The sequence below is a fragment of the Camelus dromedarius genome, chromosome 7 (genome assembly GCF_036321535.1).
Source record: "Camelus dromedarius isolate mCamDro1 chromosome 7, mCamDro1.pat, whole genome shotgun sequence".
Lineage (NCBI taxonomy): Eukaryota > Metazoa > Chordata > Mammalia > Artiodactyla > Camelidae > Camelus > Camelus dromedarius.
Window position 1 is genome coordinate 43976857 of NC_087442.1, and position 15291 is coordinate 43992147.

General features: G+C 45.4%; 1 protein-coding gene across 1 annotated transcript in view; it reads right to left on the reverse strand.

Annotated features, from left to right (window-relative positions):
* The window catches only part of SNX10 (sorting nexin 10), a 63027-nt gene extending 48036 nt beyond the window's left edge, over positions 1-14991 (reverse strand). The window contains exon 1 of the mRNA XM_031455082.2: positions 14841-14991. The gene's annotated coding sequence lies outside the window, so the exon portion shown is untranslated. The remainder of the gene's footprint in view (positions 1-14840) is intronic.
* Between the last annotated feature and the right edge of the window lie 300 nt (positions 14992-15291).

Sequence of the window (15291 nt, forward strand, 5' to 3'; positions counted from 1 at the left end):
TATCAAATACCAGCACTTTGTCACAAGTCACTGTCACAAGGAAAAGCCCAAGAGTTTTGGAGCAATAAATTTTAAGCAAGTCACACAGCACTATTCCATATTATATTCATTCATAATACAAAAATATTAAACCAGGAGAAGCATTAAGTCCTTTATGAGAATGGACTGTCCTTTGAAAACACATCCAAGCTATTTTAGTCTAAAAAGATCAAAAAGGGAAAAGAAAATTTTATTTGCTACCTGTCAAAAAGTGAGGTTCTTAGGGGTTCAGGATTTGATTGTCAGTCGATGGCAGGCTCGATTTCACAATGTTTTTATTTTTATGTCAGGAGAGAATAGTGAACTTTAAGAGGACAGAGACACGGGAGACAAGCAGGAGGTGGGGTTTTGTTATATGAACGTTCAGGAGAGAAAGGAAACTTACACACTTAGCCACATTGGTTTGGCAGAGCCCCAGACTCATATAAGGCCCAGACTGTTTGCCCCTTTTTAACACGCAGTCTCTACAGGTACATAATTTCTCTGCATATTCTTTTCAGAGAGTTATAGATATAGCAGGTTCCCCCAGACAGGCCAAGCAATCCTGAAAATCCCAGTTAAGCAACCTCTCGACCAAGAAAAGTGCCTCAGGTGAGTGAAACAATAGCCTTGGGGAGGAAAGAATTCCACTTACAGTTTCTAACAAGGTCTGCTAGAGAAATAACTTGTAGACATCTGCTGTACAACCTTGTACCTGCAGCTAGCAACACTGTGTTCACTTCAAACTTTACTAAGAGGGTAGATCTCACGTTAAGTGATCTTATCTCAAAAAAAAAAAAAATTAAATGATCAGGTGTCCACTAAGTGGGTTTCTAGTTAGCCCTTCAGGAAGGACTGAGAGAAAGAAATGCCAGTGTCTCTAACATGCCCCTTAGGCCTCCTCCATACATACACGCACACACACCCTACTAGCTTCCTTCTTTTACCAGTTAACTTCCACTTCTTAACCCCTAGGTCTGAGCTTCACATGTTTGTTTAAAATTAAAAAGAAAGCCAGCGAGCCAGCCAGCCAGCCAGCCAGCAGCTCTTCATGATGAGGGTTTAGTTCCTGAGCCCTGACTTCAGAATATTCTTCCCCCTCCCGTCTTCTCTACGCCCTCACCCTGAGCAGCCTGCCCTCCAACCAGGATGATCACACCTCACCCCTCCCCTTTGCTCCCCGGGCCACCGTGGGGTTGGGTCTGGATTCACCACCTAGCACCTTATCAGTCCTAGCCCACCAGGGCTCAGTGTCTGTGGAGAGAGAACACGCTGGTGCCTACAGCTGGCTCTCCTGTGTGGACACTCATGGTTACCTGCTCCTTCAAAGCCAGTTTTCTGCCTCTACTGTGTCCCCACAGAGGAAGAGCAGAAACCTCAACTGTGTGGCTTTGGCAGGTCCCCCAGGGCTGAAGGCTGGGCCCGGGGTGAGCCTGGGCCTGCCATGGTGTCTTTCAGAAGCCAGCTCCCTTTCGGCCTTGGCCATCTGGGGCTGTGGCCCCTCAGCATGGAGAGCTGCTTTCTTTTTCTTTTTTTTTTTTTTAACATTTTAAATCAACTGTACACGAAGAGCTGCTTCTTGAGCAGATGAGCCAACGGGCTCTTCAGGGTTCTTGGGGAGAATGACCCTGAGGTCGGGGCACTCTAAGCAGAAATGGGAATCCGGATTTCCCAGACCCGGGGCCTCTCCCCTGTGCTCTCCCGCTGCCTTTTGGAAACCCCTCTTCCCTCACAGCTGCTTAGATTCCTCTTTCTGACTCTGGGATGCCCAGGGCCCCTCAGGGATCTGTCCCTGAAATTGGGGACCTACATGGTGGCAGGGACTGTGCCAAGCAACCCATACAAATTAGTAATCAGACAGACACAATGCTGCCCTGCTCTTACGGAGACACTTAACAGGAAACAAAAGCACAAGTGATGGCGGCTTACAGGGACACGGTAAGGTCTGGGACAGGGCCAAGTTGTTAACTTAAATGGTGTCCTTTTGTTGACCAGGACCAAGGCCTCCTCGTGAAGCAGCAGCCTGGGCTAGCGGTCTCCCCGGTCCTGGGCGGTCGGTGGTGGGGAGCCGCCTGCAAGCGCTTTGCTTTTCCTTTCGCCACATAGTGAGGGTCCTCTTCCCCCTGCCGGGGCTTACAGCTGACAGTGAGCCTGGCGCCCAGGTGTGCTCCCTGGATGTGGGGCTGCTTCCCGGGCCTGTGCACAGGCAGGGGGAGAGGAATGCGGCTTTGGCAGCAAAAGGCAGGGGCTTTGGGCACTGTATTCTGCGTGGATTGTTTGTTCACATCCTTTGACCATTTTCCTATAGAGTTGTTTTTTCCTTATTGATTTGTAGTTCTTTACGTATTAGGGAAATTAATCCTTAATATATAAAATGAAGTGCAAACATATTTTTCCAGTTTGTAATCTGTCTTTTGTTTTGCTCACAACGGTTTTGCCGTGCTGTTCTTAGGTAATGAATTTTACCAATCTCTTCCTTATGGCTTCCATATTTAGAAAACCATTCCTACTGCAAAGTTATACAGATATTCTCCTGTGGATTATTCCAGAAACCAGTCATCTACGATCAGTGAAAAGTTCTTTTCTATGGTCATGAATTACATCCTAGCCATAATGTGCTACTGGCCATAACATTTGCAAACAAATTTTAATTTTTCTAAAGTAACTTTTATTTTCTGATACTCTGCAGTTTATCAAGCACTGTCCCATGACCGTCGGAGAGACAGGCAGCGCAAGGCTTCTCTGTCTTATTTTACAGAAGATAGCCCCCCCCACGCCAATACTCAGAGAGGTTAAGCTACCACCCAAAGCCACACAGTGTGGTCCAGATTCAAACTAAGGACTCTGGAAAGCTGGAAGCTGTTCTCTCCTCTCCCCTCCACTGCCTTTCTTCACAAAGGACAACACCCCCATGCATTAAAATCTTAAAGGATGTCTCCAAAGGCACTTCTAAATAACTTCAAAAGAATGACAATAACTTTTCTATTCAAAAACAGTATTTATTTATGTAAATGGGTCACACAGTGATCCAATTAAACGGTGATTCATCCTCAAATGCCGTGCCAATGTTCTCAGCAACGGACGGAATTCCATGTTCCTATAGCGTGCCTATATAACCCTGCAAAATTTAATTGAAAAGAGACGTAAATGTTCCCAAATCCCAAGGCTTCTGAGTGGATCACCAGGAGCAGTGCTTCTCAGTTTGCAGAGAGGGAGAAGGTGCCTCGTGTATCAATTATGGAGGGCTCTTTTCACATCACCCAGCCCCCAACAGCCCCGCCCCAGGAGCATAGTGCAGGCTCCTGCAAGTGTATGGATGGTAGAAAATCTTTGAAAATCACTGTCCAGAAGACAGGGTCTGTATCCACACAATCCCAGGAAACCACACTCGTCTGGTGCTCCCATCAACCCTGACGCTTCTGCACACTCAAGGCGTCCACTCGCCCTAACCAGGTCAGTTCTGAAACTGCCCCCTCAGGCCCTTCTTGGTGCATCTTGTTCCCTCTGACGTTCCCCTCACCGCCCCCACCCCAACCCCCAAAGTGGCTCCTTCCCATTCGTAGGGCTTGGTTTAAACGCCACCTCCTCAGAGGGGCTTCCCTGACCACCCACTAAAGCAAACTCCCCCAGTAATGCTCTTTTTATTTTTTCCTTAGAATTCATCACATTCTGTATTGTTTTATCTATGAATCTATTTTCTTGTTTAGTGTCTGTCCTCTCAAAAGTCCCATGAGGGCATGTCCAAATCATTCACACTTTATAACCCTAGCACTCAGCAGAGTGCCTGGCATACAGTAAGTGCCCAATAACTACTGGGTCAATTACATTTGACTGAATTAGTTCCAGCAAATTCTCTCCATTTCTGCATCACCATCAAGTTTCTCAACAGCCCAGTCACGTGGGCCGGGAGGAGGGACACAGAACAGTGTGCAAGGCATCCCTTGCCGCCCACCTCTTCTTGTTCGTGGTTAATCATTCACCTTGGGAGAAAAGAAAGCTTTTAGCCAGCAACAGCCCAGAGGCAAATGTCTTGAAGGCCATGTGTCTTCCTCTGTTGTTTTCTGTCTTTCCTCCTGACCTACCTCCACTGGACTGTGGCAGGTGAGATTGGAGAATGATATTAAAGTTACACCATTCATAATAAAAAACAACAATCCAACTAAAAATAACAGTTAGCTACGTGGCTGGACACTGTGCAAAGATTGCAACATGAATTATCTCATCTAATCCTCAAGGCAGCCCCACAAGGCAAGTAGTAGTATATGAACAGGGACAGCCACACATATGGAAAGGACTTGCATCCTTGGAAAGATGGTAATACTGAGAGAAGTTTTGTGCTATCACATGACAGACCTCTTTAGGGTCATTAGCTCTAAAGGACGCCCTAAGAATAACTAAAGGACAATGACAATTTGATTCAATGAGCAATCACTGAGAGCCTATTGTGTATAGTTCTAGGTTTGGTCCTGGTGAGCAGTATGCGTTTAATGGTTGAATCACACTCCCTGAGTGCTAAGACCTCAGGATGTCCAGACACAGATATGAAACAATTCACTCATAATGCAAAGCTCACTCTATGTGCCCAAAGAAATAGCACTGGTATGGGGTGGTAGGAAGGAGGAGAGTGGAGAGGGAGAAACTTCACAGAGAAGGTAGGATTTGAAAAGTCCTCGATGCTTTGATTAGGACAAGCAGAGAAGCAGCACCGGCCTGGGGTAATGAAGAAGCAGTACCACTTTCAGTAGACCTGGTGGTTGGAGGGGCCAGCTCCCTAGAAGTGGAGGGCCTGCACTGGCAGAATATCACAAGGAGGTAAGTCTGGAAGGGCTCTGATGGTCATTCTAGGATGAGGAAGTCCCTGAATGAGAGGAGGAATATGGACTTTTGTCCAAAGACAGGGATGCAGCAGGCAGAAGCCTGCCGTGATGGCAATGACTCATGTGGGGATAGGGTGGAGGATGCAGTGACGGGCGGTGAGCTGCTGCTGGAATGCACCAGCCCACAGAAGAGATCACAGACTCAAGATGAGGAGGGGGTGGCCAGGCACATTTGAAAATACAGAGAAGCAGAGCCCAGAGGATTTAGCAGGACAGAGAAACCATTCTGTACAATGGAGGACATATGTCAGACATTTGTCAAAACCTACAGAGTGTCCAACACCATGAGTTAAATGAACCTTAATGTGAAATGTGGACTGTGGGGGACAATGATGTGTCAATACAGGTTCACTGATGGCAATAACGTTATGTACCACTCTGCTGTGGGGGTTGGTCATGGGGAGGGGAGGCAAGTAGTGTACAGGATCTCTCTGTACTTTCCCTCAGTTCTGCTGTGAACCTACAAATGCTCTTAAAAATCAAGTCTTCTAAAAATATATATATAACAAGAATAACTTGGAGACAGCATGATGGTGGAAAGGGAGTCAAGGATGACTCACCAGCCAGGTGACTGGAAGAAGACTGGGGTAGAATGGGGAAGTTGGAAAGGGGGGCCTTTTTTCAGAGGTAAGAGAGAAAGAAGATGAGTTCATTTGGGAACAAGGTAAGGACGATGACGGACATTCACACAGAACAGTCTTGAGGCACCTGGAGAACAGTTTCGGGCTGAGATAAGAAAAGGGTACAGGCATGCAAGTTGGACACAAAAGTCAGCATTAAATGTTCCTCTTTTAAACTGAGTGACAAACAGCCTCAAAAAGGAAAATCATTGCAACACACTGGAAATAACAACCTGCCCGCCAAGTTCGCCTCCTCTGTCACAAAGAACTGGGGAGGCAAGTTCAGTTACGTGGGAGGACAGCAGCACCAGGGACTGTGAGCTATTGGTCAAGTTCAGCTCTGCCCAGAGTGACGTCAGTCCAGATGAGAAGAACTGGCAAGTCATCTGAGGGACCAGCAAGAAGGGAGATTTCACTTTTGAGCAAGGAGTGTCCCCATAACAAGAGTAGGAAGGGCCTGGTGGGCGCCAAACAGCCTGGCTGTGAATTCTTACTGTCCTTTGCCGGGAGAAAGTCTTTCACTCTCTGTGCCTCAGTTTCCTCCTGTGTAAAATGGGGCTAATAGCTGACCTCATGGATCTACTGTAAAGATCAAATAAGCAGTGAGGGAGGATATAGAGAAAAAAAAAGATCAAATGAGCAAAAATGAAGGCACTTGCCTGGAGCTCACTGTCAGCCACTGTCACTGCCCATTTTCATCCTATACTTTTCCAGGACCGCTGAGGGGGGAAATGGTGAGGTTTCTTCCTGACGATCACAGCACACCTGTGCCTTTTTAAAAATGTTCCCTTAAGTATCTGATTTGTCAAATGGGACAGTATATTGACAGGAACAGAATATTTTAAACCTATATGCTCTGAAACAGCCTACGCGTGTGAAGCTCACACCCTGGCCATTCCCTGGCCGTGACCCAAGAAGGCTGAGATAAGACATGAGAGAAAGTCCTTTTGAAAGTGGGTAAAATGCCAAAGTTATCATTCCTTAAACTATCAGCCCAAAGCACTCACTGTAATCCAAGGACATTTGACTCGTGTCTGTCCATAGACTAGGTCTGGCAAAGTTCTCAAAACAGAGGTCACAGTTTTGCTAGGTTTCCTAACCATCATGAAAATGAGCTGCCTAGAAAAGCCAGCATCCAGTCCGCATTTCCCTGTGAATAATTAAGTTGATTTCCTGGTATAGGAATCTTCAATATACACCTGGACAGAAGGAGCCCAGCTTCTCTGGGTCTGATCGACCACAGAGGGCTGACAGAAAGGCCCCGCATCTCCTGCTTGGAGACACCAGAACCCAGAGCTGGGCTAACACTGCCCCGAGGTGCTGCAGAAACACCTGCCTTCTCCCCAGCTGTCCCAAATGCCACTCTACAGTCAGCCGCTGTATCAGTAAGAAAGGAGAAGATAATTCTCAGTGATAGAAAACTCCTTGTGTAAAACTGTGTTTATAACTTCTAAGGTGCATAGGCTCCCTACATACAAAGCCTCCTGCTCTGCTCTGCGCTTGGAACCATTTGGATTTGCAAGTTTAAGAGGAACTGGGGAGCATCCACAGTCGTAAGGAAAAAGATACTGGAACTCATGGGAAAAGAAGGGAGGGAGAGGCAGGGCGGAAAGGCCAAGAGAGGGACCCAGGAGACAGCTGAAGGTCAGGAGCACCACAAGGTGACTTCCCTACTAATCTTCTGAGCAAGCAAAGCACCTGGCGGGGCGGATTTCCCCATCAGTGAGGGATTCTTCTATCACCGTGTCAGGGCTGATGCCAAGGTAAAACAGGACGAGCACGTGAGCCCTCTCCTCCACCCACATCCTAAGGAATTAGCAGAAAGCTAATGGTCTCTTCCTGAGGATCACAGAGCACCTGGGCCTTCCTGGGGGGCCTTTGGAATTCCCTGGGCCATGGGCTTGTGGGTTCCCACCAAGGTTAATTAGTTCTCTAAGAACAAGAGGCCCCTCCATGACACCTAGGTTAAAAGAGAATGTATCCTTCTTCTCCAAAAGTTAAAGACAGTCTAATTTTACTACTTAACATCTAAACACCAAAGGAATGTATTAAAAAGACTGAAGAGCCGTCCACCCCCATCTTGCTTGGCTCAGTCGGGACCAGCACCCTACACCGAGGACAGCCCCATAAGGTTCTGGGCCCCAGAGGCTTGAACTGCATCCTTCAATGTTTGATCTGCCACCCAGGAAACGTGGGCCAAATGCTACAGGGGCCTTGGTGGAATCAGAGAAGCATAAAAAGTCCCAAAGAAGGAAAATACACACCTGAGATGGAAAATGGGAAAGGACGGTGGAAAAAGGGAGAAGAAAATAACTTCGTGTCACTGATTTCAAGGCTAAAATGCTCTGAAGTGTTACCATCTACCTCCTGGTTCATAAGTAACCAGGATAAAGCCCTGGCTGCCTGTGACATCACTGAAAAAATTTATGACAACGCAGCCCCCAAATTACAGCCTTTTATCACCTGCATGGGGAATGCCTGAGGATCAGAAGTGGGAACCTCAGAGTCCTATAGCTAATAATGCACCCAGTATGGATTTCAAAATTTTCCCGCAATCATTTTATCAGAGAGAATGCCATCTTGGCCCTGAAAGCAAACACGATGGTGAGAATCTTAAAATAGAATACCAGAAAGAAAAAAAAATCAGGCATGGAAGCAGCTGTGGGTTCAAATCCTGCCTCCTCCACTTGGTCAAGTCATGAAATCTCTCTCAACAGGAGAAAATGGCTGTAATAATTCCCATTTCACAGGAGTCAATGACATGATGTAAATCAAAGTGCCCGGAGCCGTGTGTGGTACTTGGTGAGCACCGTGTAGGTATCTTTCCTATGTTCCATCGCTTTTCTAAAACATGTCATCGTGCCAAACACATATAAAATTTTCCTGGAAACAAGTCAGAAAGCTTTATCACAAGCCTGGACACAGGACTGGTCCTGGGTAAAGTCTGTCTTGTCCTCTGGTGCCCCCTTGTATTCCCTTTCCCCCTCCCCTTTTCTGTTCTTCCATCTCCAGGAACCCAGGGCTCCCTAAAAGAGGACACCAGCTACTAGGAATTTAATTAGGAATTCCCAATCTGAATCTGAAATGGGTTCCAGACTTAATTTTCTTATCTTCTAAAAGGTATCCAGGCTGTCTTGGGGCGGGGTAAGGGTGGGGGAAATCAAGGATATTTACATATGCAATTCATTATAATTTCTGCTATTAATGAGCCAGACTCATTGAGTGAGAGAGAATATACTTCCTTTATATATTCTCTTCTGCAAGAGATTATGTTCTCAAAAGAATATATTTCTTCAGTGCAGTTTTTGACTGCATGGGTAGGTAATATGAGATCTGGACTGCCAAAGTCAGAAAGCCCAAGGATAAACTTTTACTGGGGTCGGGTGGAGGGGGTGTGCTGAGAAAATACTGGTGAAAGGGTAAAGGAACTAGTCTTGCACTATACCCAAGAAATAAAACTAAATATTGAGAGAGGAATACTGATATTTTTTAAACGCTTAACAACCACAGATAATCTAGGGCAAGTGTGCTTCTAAATTGAGCAATTTCCTTGCTACATGTAACTCCTGCCTTCAGGAGTGGAGGCTGGGGGCACATTTTTGGAATGAGTAACAGAAAGGACGGCTGGGAATACTCACCTGGAAACCCAGGGCACTGGGTCCTCCAAACACGGGGAGGCCAGCCCCTAATCAGGCAGGAGGGCCTTATCAACACTGTAAGTCATTTATCTTATTTTTGTTTATCACAGGCATTCTTTTTTTTAAATTTTTTTATATTTTTATTGAAGTATAGTTGATTTACAATGTTGTGTTAGTTTCTGGCATACAACATAGTGATTCATATATATTCTTATTCATATTATTTTTCATTATAGGTTATTACAAGATATTGAACATAGTTCCCTGTGCTATTCAGTAGGACCTTGTTGTTTATCTATTTTACATACAGTAGTTTCTGTCTGGTAATCCCAAAATCCTAATTTATCCCTCCTCCCTGCTTTCCCCTTTGGTAACCATAGTTTGTGTTCTGTGTCTGAGTCTCTTTCTGTTTTGTAAATAAGTTCATTTGTATCTTTTTTTTTTTTAGATTACACATATAAGTGGTATCATGATATTTGTCTTTCTTTGTCTAATTTACTTCATTTAGTATGATAATCTCTAGGTCCATCCATGTTGCTTTAAATGGCATTATTTCATTCTTCTTTATGGCTGAGTAGTATGCCATTGTGTGTGTGTGTGTACACATACATACATACACATATATATATGTAAATATATACCACATCTTCTTTATCCATAAATCTGTCAATGGACATTTAGGTTGCTTCCATATCTTGCCTATTGTAAATAGTGCTGCTGTGAACACTAGGATGTATCACAGGCATTCTTAAGAACTGCTTTTTTTTTTCAGTACATATACTCACAATTTTTAAAAATAAAGGATTTATTACTTTGGTCATTTTTCTGTAAGTTTAAAATTATTTCAAAATTTAAAGTTTTTTAAAAATAGGAATCTATTGATGAAATCCTCCAAACTACCATCCCCCTTTCTAATCCCACTTCCCAAAGGTAAGCACTATGATTAGAGGCATCTCCTCACAGACTTTTATTTTCCCCCCAAAATGAGATCACACTATACTTCCTGCTCTGCAGTCTGCATTCATTACTTAACATATAAAGGACACTCTCTGTATCAGCTCATTCATAGCAATTTCCTCCTTTGTTCAAGTAGGCAAGTACTTCTGAAGTATAAAGTCCTAAAAGGAACTGATACATCAGAAAGTATGCAAATTTCTAAATGTTATAAATACTGCCTAAGTGCCTTTCCAGAAAGTTGTACCAATTTACACTCCCCACAAAAGTAGATGGCGACAATCTATTGTCCCACACCCTCACCAACACTGGGTACTATCAACCTAAGCAAAAATGGTTTCATGGTTGTTTTTAATCCACACTTATCTGATTATTAATGAGATTATGTATTTTTATATACAAATGTGAATTGCCTATTAATAGCCTTTGCCCATATTTCTACTGGATTATTTTTTTCCTATTGATTTCTAAGAGTTCATGTATGTTATATATATTGCAACTATTTGCTTAAGTACTTTACCATCTGTCTTTTAACTTTGTTTATGGAATCTTTTTCCTTATAGACGTAAAATGTTTCACAACCTTAGATTACTCTTTTCCTCTGGAGTTTTTCAGTTTCACTAAACTTGGCAAGGTCTCTCCTACTCCAAGGTTGTTTTTTAAAACCATCTTATACATGTATATGTTTTTTAATATCTATAATTTTGATTTTGACATTTAATCTTTCATCTAAGTGAAAATTAGTTTTGTGAACCGTGTGAGGCATGGATCTCATTTTTCCTAAGCGTATCTGTCCCAACAGACTTTACTGCAGTCAATTGAATCATACATTTAATTCCCAACTTTACTGTGGAGCCAGTTCTGGACTTCTTATTCCTGGTCCTACATTACATATTTTGATGTCTGGCTGAATAATACATTCCAAAATGCATTGTCTATTAGTACGAATCTATTTTCCCAGGAAAACTTAATCAGTTTGTAAAAAGTAAGTGAAATTAAAGGGCTGGCCTACACTAATAGAGGTCTCATGACCTAATAGTCTTTTTTTTTTTTTACTTATTTTTATTATTGAGGGGGGTGAGTAATTAGGTTTATTTATTTATTTATGTTTAGAGGAGGTACTGGGGGTTGAACCTAGGACCACATGCATGCTAAGCATGTGCTCTACCACTTGAGCTATACCTAAACCCAACCTATACCCACAATGTAATAGTCTTATTCAGTCACTGGAGCATCAAGCTTTGGCTAGGAGGTGGCCCTACCTCCCAGTGATTCACACATTACACAGAAATCTCAGGCTTCATGGAATTGTGTTTGAATTTACAAATCTCTCAGCAAAAACTTTCCAATCCTACAGTTCTACCTAGAGGCCTGAAGGCCTCCTTGTACCTCAACCAATGCATATTCTAAATCTTTCCTCATCTTCTCCCCAAACAAATTTTATCCTCCTAGCTCATATCTTTCAGTGTTGTAGCTTCCCATCCTAAATCACTGTAAAGTGGTTTGGCTAACAAGATGACAGGCCAAAGGATGATATATTTTTGATAGTGCTTCCAGGAAGCTCTGCTGGTCTCTCCCACACTGGGGAAGCCTAAAGGGAGAGTCAGGAGTCTTTTGTCATTTCAGAACTTACTCACCTGGCACCAAAGGGAAGTGCTGGGGTGTGATGGAAAGAATATTAGACTGGAAGTCAGGGGACCTGAGTTTTAGTCCCCTTTCTATGTCTAATCAGCTACATAGCTCAGATTAAGCTATTGTGCCTCTCCACTGGGCCTCAGCTGCCGCATTTGTAAAACGAGATTATTGCAACAGCATAGTCATTACTAACCTTTCTTACAACCATGGGTGACCCTTTAAGAATCAAAAGCAAGCTGAGGATTCCCACCCCCAGAATAATGCACTTTTGCACACGAGTATGAGCTCATACATTTTCAGGGAGTTCACAGACTCCCTAAAGCCTATCTCTGTATTCCCAGGGTCAAGATCACCGAGACCTATGACACGCTTTTAAAAAATAAGACAGGATACAACAGAAATGTATGCAGAATCACAAAACCTTACACAAAGTTGAATCATTTCCAGAACTAAAAGCATCTCCTCTGCAGAGACTAGGAGTAGGAAGTGGTCACTTAGGGAAAATAAATGAAAATGCCAATTAAGAGCTGCCCTTGATTGAGGTCTGGCTAAGCCCTCTACACAGATTCACAGAGGAGTGGCTGAGGAAGAGTACCCACTCCAGAGCCAGGCGGCCTAGGTCAAATCTGGGCTCCATCATTTACGAATTGTCTGACTTAGGGTCTGTGCCTGTTTCTTCATCTGTAAATAAATAAACAAATAAATAAATAAATAAAAATAAAAAGGGAGAGTGGGAATAAAAACAATACCTATCTCAAGGATTGTTAATATACATACGGACCTGACACAGGGCCTGGCCCACACTAAGCCCTAAATAATTACTTGCTATTATAGAAATCTGGGACACATTTGCTGGGTGGATAAAATTGTGAGCTAGAGAGTTTAAGGAAGTCATAAATATCTTGAAGCCTCATTTTCCCTCAGATGTAAATAAAACCTACTTCTGAAGTTGGTTGTGAGGATTAGTGAGGCTGCCACATCGTCTTTTCACAACGCCTAGCACATGGTCAGTGCCCAGTGAATGTCAGCTACTGTTATGAACAGTTCTGGGAGGCAAGGATTATCAGTTTTTTTAATATCTGAATAAAGGATAAATCAGACTTAGAGAGTTAGGTGCCCTGCTGATAGCACCTCAGCCAGCAAATGACTGTCCCTAGATTTCAACTCTAATGAGTCCGAAACCAGAAGTTGTAACCACTACCACATACAATCTCTTATTTGAACAGGGCTTAGAGAACAAAAAAGCTGAGTCATACCTACTAGATTCTAGAAAAAAAGAGGTTGGTGGTAACAGTACAAAGTGCAGGATGTTCTTCAAAGAGCTCAACCATGACTTTGGCCAAAAGCCCTCCTTTGCCAGTCTTAGAAATGGAAGGCTGAAGAGGCTGGACCCCAGTCTCAACCAATTCTAAACCCCTTACAAGTAGTGGTTAAACCACAGCCCTGACACCAAAAGAGGAAAAAGAAGCCATTTCCCATAACAGCTGAACTAACAAAGTGAATCCTCTAAAATGAAAGTAGTGACCGTAAGGCTGAGAAAAGCTATTACTAAGAGTGCTCCAAAACCACGTAGAAATGCTGTAGTGGAACACAAACATTAGTCTTTAATCAATACTTTTACATGGGAAAGAAAAAGGGTGTTTAATTCTGTGTTTCAGATACCAAGCTCCGGGAGGCCTTCCCCCAGGTAAAATAAGAGGAAGTTCGTATCACAGCCCACTGTGGTGGGGGGAGAAGCAGAGTGCCAGCCCGGCAAGAGACCCCTGGTGAGGAGCAGAGTCACCTGAGCAAGTCCCCACGCTTGCAACACCAATTTCCTCATTTGTGAAAAAGTCACCTCAGAAATTAGAATGAAATAGGCCAACAGAAGTAACAGGATGATCTGGTAAAATACAGGTCAGTGCTAATCACCTTATCTTACATATATTCACTTCCGGATGCATTTTATTTTGCATCTTTATTCCAAATAGTCCCATTAATCAATATGAAATCCACCATGCCTTTAAAAAAAAAAGGCCTTAGGACTAGGCATCACTGGAAGTGATGGCAGAAACACCAGGAGCGCCTCACTCACCTCCATTCTCAGACTGAGGAGCCCTAGCTGAGCTTGGTCCACAGATGGAGCAGCCAGTTCTCATCAGGAGCTGCACTCACCCTCTGGCCCAGCCCACCCCCAGAGGAGAAGAGGAAGTTCATGCATTCCAAGCCTCGACCCACCCCAGGCCCCCAAAGGTGGGGAGAACTCTGCATGGAGAGTCAGAAGCCCCCAGAATCTTGGCCTGTTTCTGCTCTCACCTGGCTGAATGACTCCCCACGCTGGGGCCTTAGCTTCCCCATCCTTAAAATAAAAGGTTTAAAGATCACATGAAGCCTCCTTCCTGCTCCAAATTTCTAATTCCATTATTCTTACAAAGAAACATGCCTTGCAGAAATAGAAGCCTTCCTTTCATGCAGGACATGTGGCTCTACATCCCCATGACCATGCCCCTCAATCACCCGCATACGCATCATTACAGAAGTATGATGCATCAGAACTGAAAAACAGGCTGTTGCTTTCCTGTGGCACCAGACCTGGTAATCAGTCAACGTGGATTTTCTCTCGGACCTTTTCCCCCAATCCCCCAATCCCACAAAAAAAAAAAAAAAAAAAAAAAAAAAAAACCTGCCTACTCCTCCCAGTTTCTAAACTCAAACCTTCTCTTTCGTGAATAAAAAAAAAATTTTTTAAAAACCACCAACCCCAATTCGGCCTGGTGGAAGGTGCCTCAGCACTTTTCCGTGCATCCAGGATTTCGTCTCGGCCCCACCTCTCCCTGGGGTGTCTTTTTAGCCGGATCGATGCGATCGGTGCCCTCCCCTGGCAAACAAGCCAACCCTTCCCTCCTCCCCGGTGCACCTCGGCTGCAAAGGAGGCAGCTCCGGGCTCCCATCCGAGGAGACCCAAACCTCTTCCCAGCCCGCAGGGAGCGGCACCCCGGCGCGGCGGGAAGGGCCCCACGACTCAAGAAAGGAGAGAAAGGGTGGCCGGCTCGCCTCTGGCCGCGGTCCCCACACCGGCGGCGCGAGGGAGGCTCCCCGGCAGGTCCCCTGTCACTTACGGGCGGCACCTCGGGGGAGACCCCGGCAGGGCAGGGCAGAGCTAGCGTGCGGGCGGGCGGGCGGGCGGCGGAGTTTGCTGACTCAAAGGCGCGGCGGCGACGGCGACGAGCCCCCAGGAGCGCACACGAGCGCAGCCCCGCGCTCCCCGCGCTCCCCGCGCACGTAGCGGCCCCGCGCCCGCGCTCCGCGCCCGCCGCCCGCTTCCGCCGCTACCGCACCGCCCAGCCCAGGTGCCGCCCTGCGCAAGCCCGTCCCGGCCCGCCCCCGGCGGTGGATCCGGAGGCCGCCCCTAGGCCGGAGGGGCTGGGGAGAGCGGTGCTGTCGCCGGTGGGGGGGGGCGCCGCGGTTCCGGTGCCCGATTCCGCCTCCCGGGTCCGCGAGACGGGGCTGCGGAGGAGGCCTCCGGTAGGCCCCACGCTGAGGCTGCCGGCGTGCGAGCCGCACCCTTGG